The 12,033-nt window shown below is 45.1% G+C and overlaps 1 long non-coding RNA gene across 1 annotated transcript; it reads right to left on the reverse strand.

Annotated features, from left to right (window-relative positions):
* Positions 1-2: 2 nt before the first annotated feature.
* On the reverse strand, positions 3-11,339 carry LOC146178091 (uncharacterized). The gene is made up of 3 exons (XR_014700860.1): positions 11,231-11,339; positions 1,742-1,822; positions 3-45 (listed from the first exon to the last, which is right to left on the reverse strand). It is a non-coding gene; the product is annotated as an uncharacterized LOC146178091 (long non-coding RNA).
* Between the last annotated feature and the right edge of the window lie 694 nt (positions 11,340-12,033).

Raw genomic sequence — 12,033 nt, forward strand, 5'->3', positions numbered from 1 at the left:
GTGGTAACTTGGGCTTGATAATATGTACTTTTTTGGCCTCCGGTTCTGAAAGTTATGATAAGGTGATCAGTTGCTAGGCGGGACACTGAAATGACGTTAGAAAACCTATTGGGCGGCGGTATATGTCACTGCCGAAGTTTAAATAACAAGAATATGCGGAAAAAAAGCTCTAAGGACACTGTAGTTTTCGTAATAGAGGAGCAAGTAGTGTCCGAGAACTGCCGTCACATCGTAGGCGTCATCGGTGAGTCAATATTCAGCTGGACAAAGTCGCATCGGCGTCTTCAAAAATTACAGTCGTCGTAAAAATTTCGTCACCCAATTTACGAGACTCGAAAAAAGGCGTCCTTTTCATTTAGCCTTCTACGAAACCATGGTGTCTTCGAGGATTTTGAAATAGAGAGTACAAGGTTTGATTATCACGAAAGGATATCGTCAAACCAATGCTATTCTTAATTCCTAAACCACAATAGGCAAAGGCGTTCGGGGAAAGTCGCAAAATAGGATGCTAATTTTGGGCATCCCTTTCTACGAAAACACAATTGATAAGATAATTGCATTAAGAGACTGCACTCATTAATTATATAAAAAATGCACTGTAATCTAAATATTTATCCTCCTGTACTGAGCAAGCAAGATACGTCCTAAGATGGAAACAGACTAGTGCCGTGACGGTACCTATTGGTGGGAAGGCGTTGCAAAGTTAGTCTAACTGCCTCTAATAATCGCCGCTTCACATCCGAAGGGATCGTCGAGCTTGCTTTTGAGTGCGAAAATGAGAAAAACATGCTGAATTTGAAGCACTCGTTCTCTTTTAAAAGACACTCGTTTTATTTACCTTCTTGTGTTTATTGCCGCAACTAACACGTATTTTCTGCTTCGTGATTATTATACAATGAAGTTATGCCGAAATAAAATATAGTTTGCTCAAAGTACTGATGGCCGTCGCATGCCTCTTCGCCACTCTTAGATTAGTTCATAATTTATTAACTGCATAAGCAGCTACAGCGCTTATAGGTTAAGGCTATTTCACGTTAGTCGCAGATGGCGGAATGTACTCTTTACACAAATGGTAAGCCAGCAAATGTGTAAAAAATGTATCTTTGCTTTGAACGTAAGAGTGTTCTTCGACCGGGTAAAAGCAACTGATCTAATGGTTTCGTAGCTTTAAACTGAGATTATTTTGCTCTATAGAACTGCCTGGTGTGCGTGCTTGCGTGCGTGCTTTTTCGTTTCGTAAGACAAACAAAAGCGCGCTCTCTTTTTTGCCTATTCATAATTAGCTCTAGCAACTCCTATTTTATGTATCTCATGCAAACCAGCTTATTTAGCGAAGCTAATAATTATATTCTATTGCGTGCGCATTAACGAACACGTAGATATGGGTGATATTCCAGTAATATGCGTTGTGGGGCTAGTTGGTTCATACTCATACAAGGGAGACAGGATGCGCTCCGTCCTTTCTCCCTTGTCTTCTTGTGTCGTCTTTTTGTGCGCATAAAACCTATCTGGATATGGGTGCGTTTGGCATTGTTATTGAATTGTTCTTCACGGCTAAAATTTACGCCGAATGATTCAATGTACGTGCATAAGCTTGAAATATGGAGGTGTAAGTGTTCTAATAATGTTTAGCCTAACCACGTGATAGTAATGATAATACGTTTATTGATGATTGAATAAATGATCGGACAGAGATAGAGCAGCTGCGCACTAAGCCAGCCTAAATACAAACGTTGCTCACCATAGTAGTCAGCTGTGATGAGCGTTATGACGAAATAGGCGATGAGCAAGGCGTAGAAGCCTATACATGTCATCGTGTTTCCTAGAAAAAAAAATTAGCAACAATGTCAAGCGTACAGAATAGCCGTGAGAGAAGACACTGCCGAATATAATAAACACTGTCGGCCTTTCTCATCCTGTAGATGTTTGGGTTCGGTTCACGGGGTTTATCTTCCCAAAGCGACTCAGGCATTGAGAGACGCCGTAGTGAAGGGCTCCAGATTTTCGACCATCTGGGGTTCTTTAACGTTCCCTGTCATCGCACAGCACACGGGCGCCTAGTTTTTCGCCTTCATCGAACAGTAGCCGACGCGGCCGGGATTTGGTTCCGCAACCTTGGGCACAGGAGTCGAGCTCCTTAACCGTTGCACCACCGCGCTGTCTTCTAGAGTAAAAATTAAAGCGCCTCACAGGTAATTGTGCAGGGTTCTAGGACGCTATGTAATTATTTTTTTTGGAGTTCTAAGGAGTTTAATCACTGTTTATCACTTTTACTTCCGTTCACATATTATCTGACATGCCGAATACGCATTTGCAGGGCAATAACGTACAAACTGGTGCTAACAGTAAGACATTACCAAGGATTCGCGGGTATTCATTCTACCTGGCTATCAGTCTTTTTATCAAAGTCGTCTGGACAGGCGAGGGGGCGGCGTCTCTATTTTAATGAAAGAAAACATTATCTGTGAAGAAGTGGCTGAATTCTGTGCAGTCACTGCAGACTATGAAGTGCTTACCTTGCGCACACAAAACAATGTCTACTGCGTCTTGTACCGACCGCCCTACGGCGATTTCGACAACTTTCTTTATTTCCTTGAAAATTTATTCTGCTACATGATGGACAATAGGATAGATCTTTACTTAGGAGGAGATATAAAGGAAAATATGCTCGTGCCAACACACTCCCAAAAGAAGCTATCCAACACCATAGACGCGAACGGCTTTTGGAACGCAATAACAGAGCCAACTCGTGTTACTCCAGATAGTTGCTCATTATTGGACGTATTTATCACAAATATTAATGCAGATTTAGTGAAAGCAAGCGATGTATGCACTGGCGTTAGTGACCATTTCGGAACATTATTGCTAGTTAGGAAAACCCATCAAGTCACTACAAAAGTGAAGCAAGCAAAATATATACGAACAATGAATGAAGGCAAACTTCAGTCTTTTCGTCGAGCTATTGGTAACGAAGCATGGAACTCTGTTTATGAAGCAGGAAATAGTGACGCCGCGTATGATAATTTCATTGACGTGTTCAAAACTCTCTATGACGCAAATGTTCCGTTAACACCAATAAAAAAACCAAAACAAGCCCGAAAACCTTGGCTAACGGGAGAACTACTGAACATGATTAAACATAAATATCCCTTGTATGCCAAATTGGCAAAAGATAAGAATTTAGAAATATTTGCTGAATTTAAGTCTTACCGGAACAGGCTTACTTCTAGATTACGTGCAGCAAGAAATGCATATTTTGTTAACATGCTTTCTGATGACAGCGCTAAACGCTCTGATGTGCTTTGGCGAAAGCTTAATTCCCTACTGCGTCCTGGCACTCAAGAAAGTATACCTGATACATTTATGCATGAAGGAAAGGAACTTAATGGTAGCCCACTGGCTGACGCCTTAAATATGTTTTTTTGTACGGCAGGCTGACCATTGCGACGGTTCTGGAAGTGATAGTGCATATGACGCGGACACGTATCTATCTCAGTTTATGGGCAGCCAATCGCTTTTTCTTCGTCCTACTGATTGTGCCGAGGTGTCCTTTTGTATTCAGTCCATCAAAAACAGTAAAACTGAGAATGCATGTGATGTGCAGCTCCTTCTCGTAAAGCGCGTACTTGATTTAATCTGTCCCGTTGTCACTTTTATATATAATTTAATTTTGTCTACAGGTGTATTTCCTAGGGCAATGCAGATTGCACGAGTGGTTCCAGTACATAAATCTGGAGACCGAAACGTGTTCTCTAATTACCGTCGAATCTCGGTGCTGCCGGTATTTTCTAAAGGCGTAGAAAAAATATTGCGCATTAGAATTACATAATATTTTTCTCGACAAACCTTTCTCTTAGACTATTAGCATGGTTTTAGGAAGCATCGATCAACAGAAACAGCCCTTTTAACGCAAAAAGAAATTATCATAGAAGCATTTAGTAAGAAACATGTAGTACTAGGGATCTACATAGATTTTTCAAAAGCATTTGACGTGGTAAATCATAACATCCTTCTCTCAAAATTATACAGATATGGTGTCCGCGGAACACCCCACGCGCTACTGAAGTCGTACCTTGCAAATCGAAAGCAGTACGTAGAAATAAATAATGTTAAATCTTCTTTGCAAACTATTCACACTGGTGTTCCGCAGGGAAGCATACTCGGGCCGCTTTTATTTCTCATTTATATTAATGATATGGCCCACTGTACACAGGACGTAATTTTTAACTCCTACGCAGATAACATCACTATCTTCTTGTCCGGGATCACGGAAATCGACATTGAAGAACGAGCAAATAGCGCTTTAATTGACTTTGATCGCTGGGTGAAAGCAAATTGCTTGAAAATTAACACGAGCAAAAACAAAAGCTGTGTGTTACTCACCGAAAGGAAAACATTTATCAGGTAGCATAAACATACGACTAGGAACCGAACAAATTGAACTTGTAGATTCGGTCAAAGTACTCGGAGTGGTATTTTCGAGCCACCTGACTTGGAATGAACATATTGACCATATTCAATCGAAAGTGTCATCAGCTGTTGGCGTCATGGCTCGAATAAGATATCTTCTACCTCCTAAAATAGAGCTGCTATTATGTAATGCTCAGTGCTGTAGTCTAGTTTGGTGTACCACATGAATAACCAATTTATCAAAACTGCATGTATTACAAAAAAGCGCCGTCCGGTATATCGCTAGTGTAACCTATTTCCATCCCACCAAACAGCTTTTTTCCAAGTATGATATACTTTCGGTGTTCCAGTTATTTGATTACAGACTTATATTGACTTATAAGTATCACATAAAATCAAATAGCAGTTATATAATTTTACTTGCAGACATAAAAGAAAATCCTGGAGGCAGACAAACTCGACATAAAAAAAACATACCTTGTTCCATTACCTCGCACATACGCATATACACAGTCACAGCATTATAATGTACTCAAATTGTTGAATAAGCTACATTTTGCCGGACTTGGTCCAGTTTGCGTGTCGAACCATGATGTCAGCCTCTATTGTCGAGGAGAGCTGTCATGAATTTGTATATATATTGTAAAAGAAGGTAGGTCGAGACGGCGAAGTCGTGACGGCAAGGACAGCGAAGCCTTGTCTAGCGTTTTAATCCGATCACGAACCCAGGCACGCGCCGGAGCCGGCGCCGCGGGACGATGATGATGGTATGTACAAATGAAAGAAGATGATGGCATGTACAAATGAAAGAAGGTCCACAGAAGGCTCACAATATATATATATATATATATATATATATATATATATATATATATATATATATATATATATATATATATATATATATATATATATATATATATATATATATATATATATATATATATATATATATATATATATATATATATATATATATATATATATATATATATATATATATATTTGTATCTTTGTGTATCATTGTTTTCTGTATCAGCAGTGCTTTCCCACTTCTTTCCTTGTATGTTAGTGCAGTATTTTATAACGTTCCTTCGTTCGTACAGTAGGAACAGTACAGCGTTTTACCCGTTTTTTATTTGTATAAACGTGTTTAGCTATAAACATGTGAATTGATTTTTTCTCCTGTCTGCTGCTCTGCCAACCTTGTAAGGGGGCAAGGACCCCGTCAAGCTGTTTTTACAGCTTTTAGTTCTGGCACCTACTTTTCTTGCTAAAAGGAAATAAACTTGAACTTGAACATGCGTCTCTCCACATGCCCAAAAGTAAGGTGTAGTTGTGTATGGAAAGATGACAAGTATTTTAAGCCTATATTTCGAGTAGATCAGAGATTGATGTACCTTGCCAGTATCAACGTCTCCAATTTTGTTTAGGCCTAACTGGGCAGGCGAAGTAGGTCACAGGGCTGCATAATATCGACACGTGGCAAGGTTAGCCCAAGAAGGTTAGTCCAAGATGACACAGCACACAGCACACAAAAACACGGCAGTGTTAATCTTCTTCTTTTTCTTGTCCCTCGTTGTAATCTTCTCTACCCCAACCGTTGCTATCGCTTTGTCTTTAGTCTCTGTTCGTAATCTTCGTCTTCTGCCTTCTGAGATGGCGTATATGTAACACTACTCCTGTCAAAAGCACTGTCCCGGTGCGTACTATGTCGAAGAACTACAGTTGGAGTAGTATGGCTTCATGCGGTCGACATGAACGATATCGGTACGCGGCAAAGCGGACTGTTGTGTCGGATTCACAGCGGTGATCTTGTATGTCACGGAAGTGATTGGCCGTAAAACATGGTAGGGGCCTGTGTATAGCGCGGCAAGAGCTTCTCACATAGCCCAACTCGACGAGCGGGAGTCCAGAGCAAGACGAGAGAGCCCGGAGAGTAGTGGACATCCCGATGTCGAGTATCATGGCTTCGTTTTTGTGCGTTTTGAGAGGGAGCCAGTCGGTGGCGAGCAATAACACGGGCAGCGTCAGCTCTGGAGATGGCGTCCCGAATGTAAGAACTGACGTTAGCGGTGTGAAGCAGTACGCTGTCAAACGGAAGTGAAGGGTCACGGCCGAATAGAAGATAAAAGGGGCAGTCGCCTATTGTATCGTGACGGGACGAATTATAAGCGAACGTTAGAAATGGCAAACTAATATCCCAATCACGGTGGTCATCCTATACGTACATTGACAGCATGCCGGTGAGCGTGCGGTTGAGGCGTTCGGTAAGGTCATTCGTTTGTGGATGGTAAGCAGTGGTGAAATAATGCTTAATGGAGCAGTACCGGAGAACTTGGTCGACTACTCGGGCAAGAAAGCAACGGCCACGGTCAGTGAGCAGCTGACGCGGCGCACCATGAAGCAGGATGATGTCGTGGAGAAGAAACGCAGCCACTTCAGTTGCACAGCTGGTTCGTATTGCTCGTGTGACAGCGTAGCGCGTACTATAGTCGGTGGAAACCGCAATCCATCTATTCCTGAAGCAGACAGAGGGAAAGGGCCGAGAAGATCAAGGCCAACTCGGGAAAACGGGTCTTTTGGGAGGTCGATCGGCTTCAGGGATCCAGCAGGCACAACCGAGGGCTTTTTTCGTGGCTGACACCGTTCACAAGAAGCAACGTAACGACGAACAGAACGGTAGAGCCCTGGTCAAAAGAAGTGCTGGCGGACACCGTCGTACGTACGAGATAAACCAAGATGGCGCGCAGTGGGCGCGCCGTGCAGCTGCTGAAGAACTGTAGCACACAGGTGTTCGGGGACTGCGAGCAGAGGCTCCGCGCCATCTGGTCGCATATTCCGCCGATATAAGGTGCCATTGTGGAGCACAAACAAAGCAGGTGGAGCGTCAGGGTGGTCAATGCTAAGGCGGTTGATAATGGTGCAAAGCTTGGGATCTAAGCGCTGCTCATGGCGAATGTTTGAAGGGTCAGAGATGGACAACACACATGTGTCATCGTCACACTCGCATTCAGGCGGCGGATCTACCAGCTTGCGAGACAGGCAATCGGCATCAGCGTGCAGCCGGCCAGACTTGTGAACGACAGAAAAGGTGTATTCCTGAAGGCGCAGGGCCCAATACCCCAAGCGACCAGCAGGGTCCTTCAACGTAGAAAGCCAATATAAGGCGTGGTGGTCGGTGGTAACGGAGAACGGGCGGCCAAACAAGTAAGGGCGAAACTTTGTAATGACCCACACGGGGGCTGAACACTTATGTTCTGTGATCGAATAATTGCGCTCAGCCGCAGGAAAGAGGCGACTGGTATAACAATGACGCGAGTGCGACCCGTCTGCTGTTGGGCGAGAATGGCACCAATACCGTGACCACTGGCATCTGTGCGAACCTTCGTTGGTGCCATGCGGTTGAAGTGTGCCAGGACGGGTGGGTTGGTGAGGGCCGCAATGAACGCAGAATGTGCAGTTAAAAAGTCGAGTCCTAATATAATATCGTGAGGGCAACTGGTGAGGACTGTAAAGAGCACAGGGATGTGGCGGTCGGCAATGGTAATTTTCACAGTACACATACCAATCACAGTAGCTGTGTTTCCATCAGCAACACGAACGGTAGATGAGGAAGCGAATATGAGGACATTGTTGAGGCGTTGACGGAGCAAGGAACTGAGGACGGAAATGTGGGCACCAGTGCCAATAAGGGCGGAAACTGAGACTCCGTCCACAAGAATGTCAATGAGGTTACGTCTGGGTTCGGGGGTCAGTTCCGAGTTGGCAGTCCGGGTCGGTAACGCAGCGTCACTCTAGGGCACTACACTTGCCAGTTTCCCGAGTAGGTGCCGGCGTATGATGGGGAGGAGCTGCGACGAGGCACCGATGAACGGGATCGACGAGGCCGTGGATGTGGAGATCGGCTGGAGCGACGAACATTTGAGACGGCTTCGGTGTAAGGCACATCTGGGTAAGGAGGGAAGTGCCCAGGTCCATCATATGTGGGGCGGAGCTCTTCAGGTTGGGCAGGGAACCGTCGAGGTCCGTAGTAGTACCGACGGTCAGCGTTGTAATAAGAACGAGGGGTGGGGAAGATACGGTTGTGGCAATAACGTGAAGTGTGGCCGGCTCGACAGCAAATAAGACAAATTGGCCTGTCCTTGGCTAGTGGTTGCAGCAGCCACTACAGAAACAGGATGCGATAGTGACGAGGGCGGCACAGGGTTGGAGGAAAGACCGAAGTTGGCAGGTTCCTGGCGGACAACAGCCTATATCATGACCACGGTGTCTGGCAGTGCAGATGGGAGTAGTACAGGCGCTAAGGCTTCGAGTTCTCGCCTGACGATCCGAGTCATGGTTGTGGAATGAGAAGGCAGAGGGGCCGGATCATCGCAGAATGATGTAGCTGCCGTGTTCGAAAGGCGCTCAAAGCGATGTACCAGACGTCGTTGTTTAGCCTGTTCAAATCTTCGGTCAACGGTAGAGCAGTCCATGCAGAAGAGGATGTTGAACGCGTCATCTGCGATGCCCTTGAAGATGTACCCTACCTTCGCCTTGCGACACAACGTGAGCACGTCTTGATTGTATGCAAGGTTGGACTCCGTGGGGAATTGGGTGCGAGACGAAAGTTTGACTTTGCCTGCGAGAGCCCTTCCAATAGGGTTTCCAGAACAAGTCGTGAAGCTTCTGCTTGCGAATTTCTCAGGTCACCCGCTCGTGGTCGTGATTTTGGACCCATGTGTGAGTGGTTACCGCCAAATAGAAAATGAGATTCGCGAGCATGATGGTCGCGTCCCAATTACTTATAGGTGCACGCGGAGCTTCGTCCACGAGACGACCCAGAACACGCTCCTAATTGTACGGTTCACGTCGGTAAAGTTTTGCCGAAGAAAATGTAACTCTCGAAGTCGTGCGTTCGGAAGTGGGAAAGGACGCGCGCCTTTCCTGAACCTTCTTCAAATGACAATGGTGATGCAGACTTCTCGAGACCGGATTGTACCCGCCGTGACAATAGCCATTAGGTCACAACGCTGCGGCAAACCGCGAGGTCGCAGATTAAAGCGAAGCTGGCATCACAGCAATGCTGCCTGCCGACCCGTCTTGCCCGCTGGGACGCAAGTTACCTCAGCAGTGAAACAAATAACGCAGAGCGCAGTGACGGAAGGCGCTCGCTGCAGCTCAGTTAGGGTGTCAGTGCTGCTCACCAAGTTGAATTTTTTAGTCTATGTGCGCCCTATAAATTCTTAGAGAAGTTTGTAGCTTAAAAGTACTACTTCACGAGGTCTAACCAGCTCGCGAATAGTGTGGTACTGGAATCGAACCCGCAAACCTTTGATCCGGATTAAGACACGTTATAACCTTAGATCGTGGAGGCATCTACTTGTTTTGGTTAGAAGTAGAGTTTATTACAGAGAAAGAATGTTCTATGAGCATTAACTATTTACAAAGTCTTCACTGCGAAGAATAATTGCATCACAATACCGAACGCTTCGAGGCGACACTCTGTAACTCCTCGACACTGGTATGAGGAATATATGCTGGCAGGGCCTCGTATCTATGCCGTGCGGTCTTTCACGTAATCTTTTAGCTTCCTTCTGTATGCTGATGAGTATGTGTGAGATTACAGATACAGTAATTTATGTAGTAATCGCTCTCTAGGAAACATGTAGAAAAAAAATGGCGAGATATTTGACCCAGCATTGTTTATTACCACAGGTATACTTAGACCACGCTTGCGCCGCCTCTTATTGCGGTCAGCTTTTGTTCACTAGCCGTGATAGCCTGTCATGAGTGTTTCAAAGAACAATTTTGATTTTCTACTGCATTTGTCGTTCCAGCCTTCTTCACGGGTTTCATTTGACGGGATACTGTTTTTTCCCCGTGTGCATTGATTTCCATGCGCTGACTTTTCCGCTTTTAAGTAACTATATTATCTTTAAAATACGCCTCATTGCAAATTTGCTGTGGTTGAGGCTACAATAATTACGTAAATGAGCTCAATTCGTGGAACAGCGTGCTGAACATATGAGAAAAATTATTAAAAAATTGAAACATTCTTGCAGGAAAACTAAAATATGGCAGTAGAACAGGATCAGGTGCATTTATTTGTCCATCCCTTTCGAGACTCGTGATGGAGCGCACTGCTCGTAAAAAAGGTTTGTTCAGGTGTGTATACATTATCAAAGAGGGATGTAGTGCACAGCTCATCAGGGATGAAAAAGACGGTTCAAATATCGGTAGTGTTTGTGAGAACCGCTTAACTCTGTCAATTTATTTCGCTGCGTAGTGGAGAAAGGAGGCGATACAATATAATTATAAAAGAAAAATATCGCGTGGTCTCTAGGCTTGAAGCCTGATTTGTGTTCACAAATAGTGTGATGCTGCCCTAACAGTAAACAAAGTTTCGCATTTCAAGCAGCGTGACAATACAATCGGAACTGTTTAGTTGATGCTCTAGTTTATTGCTTGGTTATGCTATCGCGCCATCCACTTCATCATCCTTAGGTTCTCTTATTCCCACCCAAGATCTGTTTTCAGTTTATTTACCCATCCTTTATATGTTCCATAATGAATCAACCAACTGCGCACAGTTATACATCTCAGGAGTCACAAACGTTATATTGATCAACATTCCCAATTTTATCTGTTAGTTTTGCAGCCTCAGCATTACACTAACGACCAGTTTCAAGGCGTCGATGGGTTCCTTAAATGCAGCCAAATATTGCACCCCGTTCCCATTCTCCTAAGTCCTCCACTTTGGCATCGGGTACAATTCACAGCCACAGAGGCCTTGTTATTGGGGCTCATTTTACTACTATAAGTTACCTCGACCTACCTTGCGAATGTACTGTCGGTTACCGCTGCTGTAACAGGTTTCCTCTTTCTTGCGCCGTCTCTGGCGCGGCAGAAGTGCTTGGACTGTGCGCACGAACCGCGGGCTGCCAGCTTCCACCCGCGACCGGACGCCCCTGCAGGAGTCGTTTTCGCTTTACGACCATGGGTGGACGATTGCCTGTCCCTGCGCAAACCTACACACGCACACGCTTCCGCACGCACACACACCGAAGCACGCACAAACTCTCTCTCTCTCTCTATCGCACTCATACGCACAAAGAGGAGATCGTTCGATCACAGAATCGTCGTCCTTCTCTCATACAGACACACGCACGCGTTATACGTACTTTCTATCTCCCTCTGACACAGTCACTCCCAGGCAGCCGTCCACCTGCGAACCCACGTTTTCTACTTTTTTTTTTCTTGCCACGTCATTCCTAGCGGTAAAACCAGCAGCTGGTGATGCCCGATGCCGGACGCAGACTAGGCGCTCACCTATTGACCCCCAGGTGCGCCGTGATCGAGCCCGTCTCGATAGTCGAGATAGAGAAGGGGCAGTACTCGAATGGGCAGCGGCAGTGGCTGTCAACGAGCGGTTGCTCGATCACCTCGTCCCGATGGTTGTTCTTTTGTGGGCGCCTTTCATTCGTACATCTCGCGGGGGCCCAATTGATTTGTGGAGCGTCTCGGAGACGATCATTTATCATCCGCGACAGGACTTCTTGACTCGAGGAAGCTACTAATGGAGAGCTGGAAGCTTAAGCCGACGTCTCAATGGAGAACTTCGTTGCGTGCTGTACTACG

Source organism: Amblyomma maculatum, chromosome 9 (assembly GCF_055883805.1).
Source record: "Amblyomma maculatum isolate TAMU_Amacu chromosome 9, ASM5588380v1, whole genome shotgun sequence".
NCBI classification, from domain to species: Eukaryota; Metazoa; Arthropoda; class Arachnida; order Ixodida; family Ixodidae; genus Amblyomma; species Amblyomma maculatum.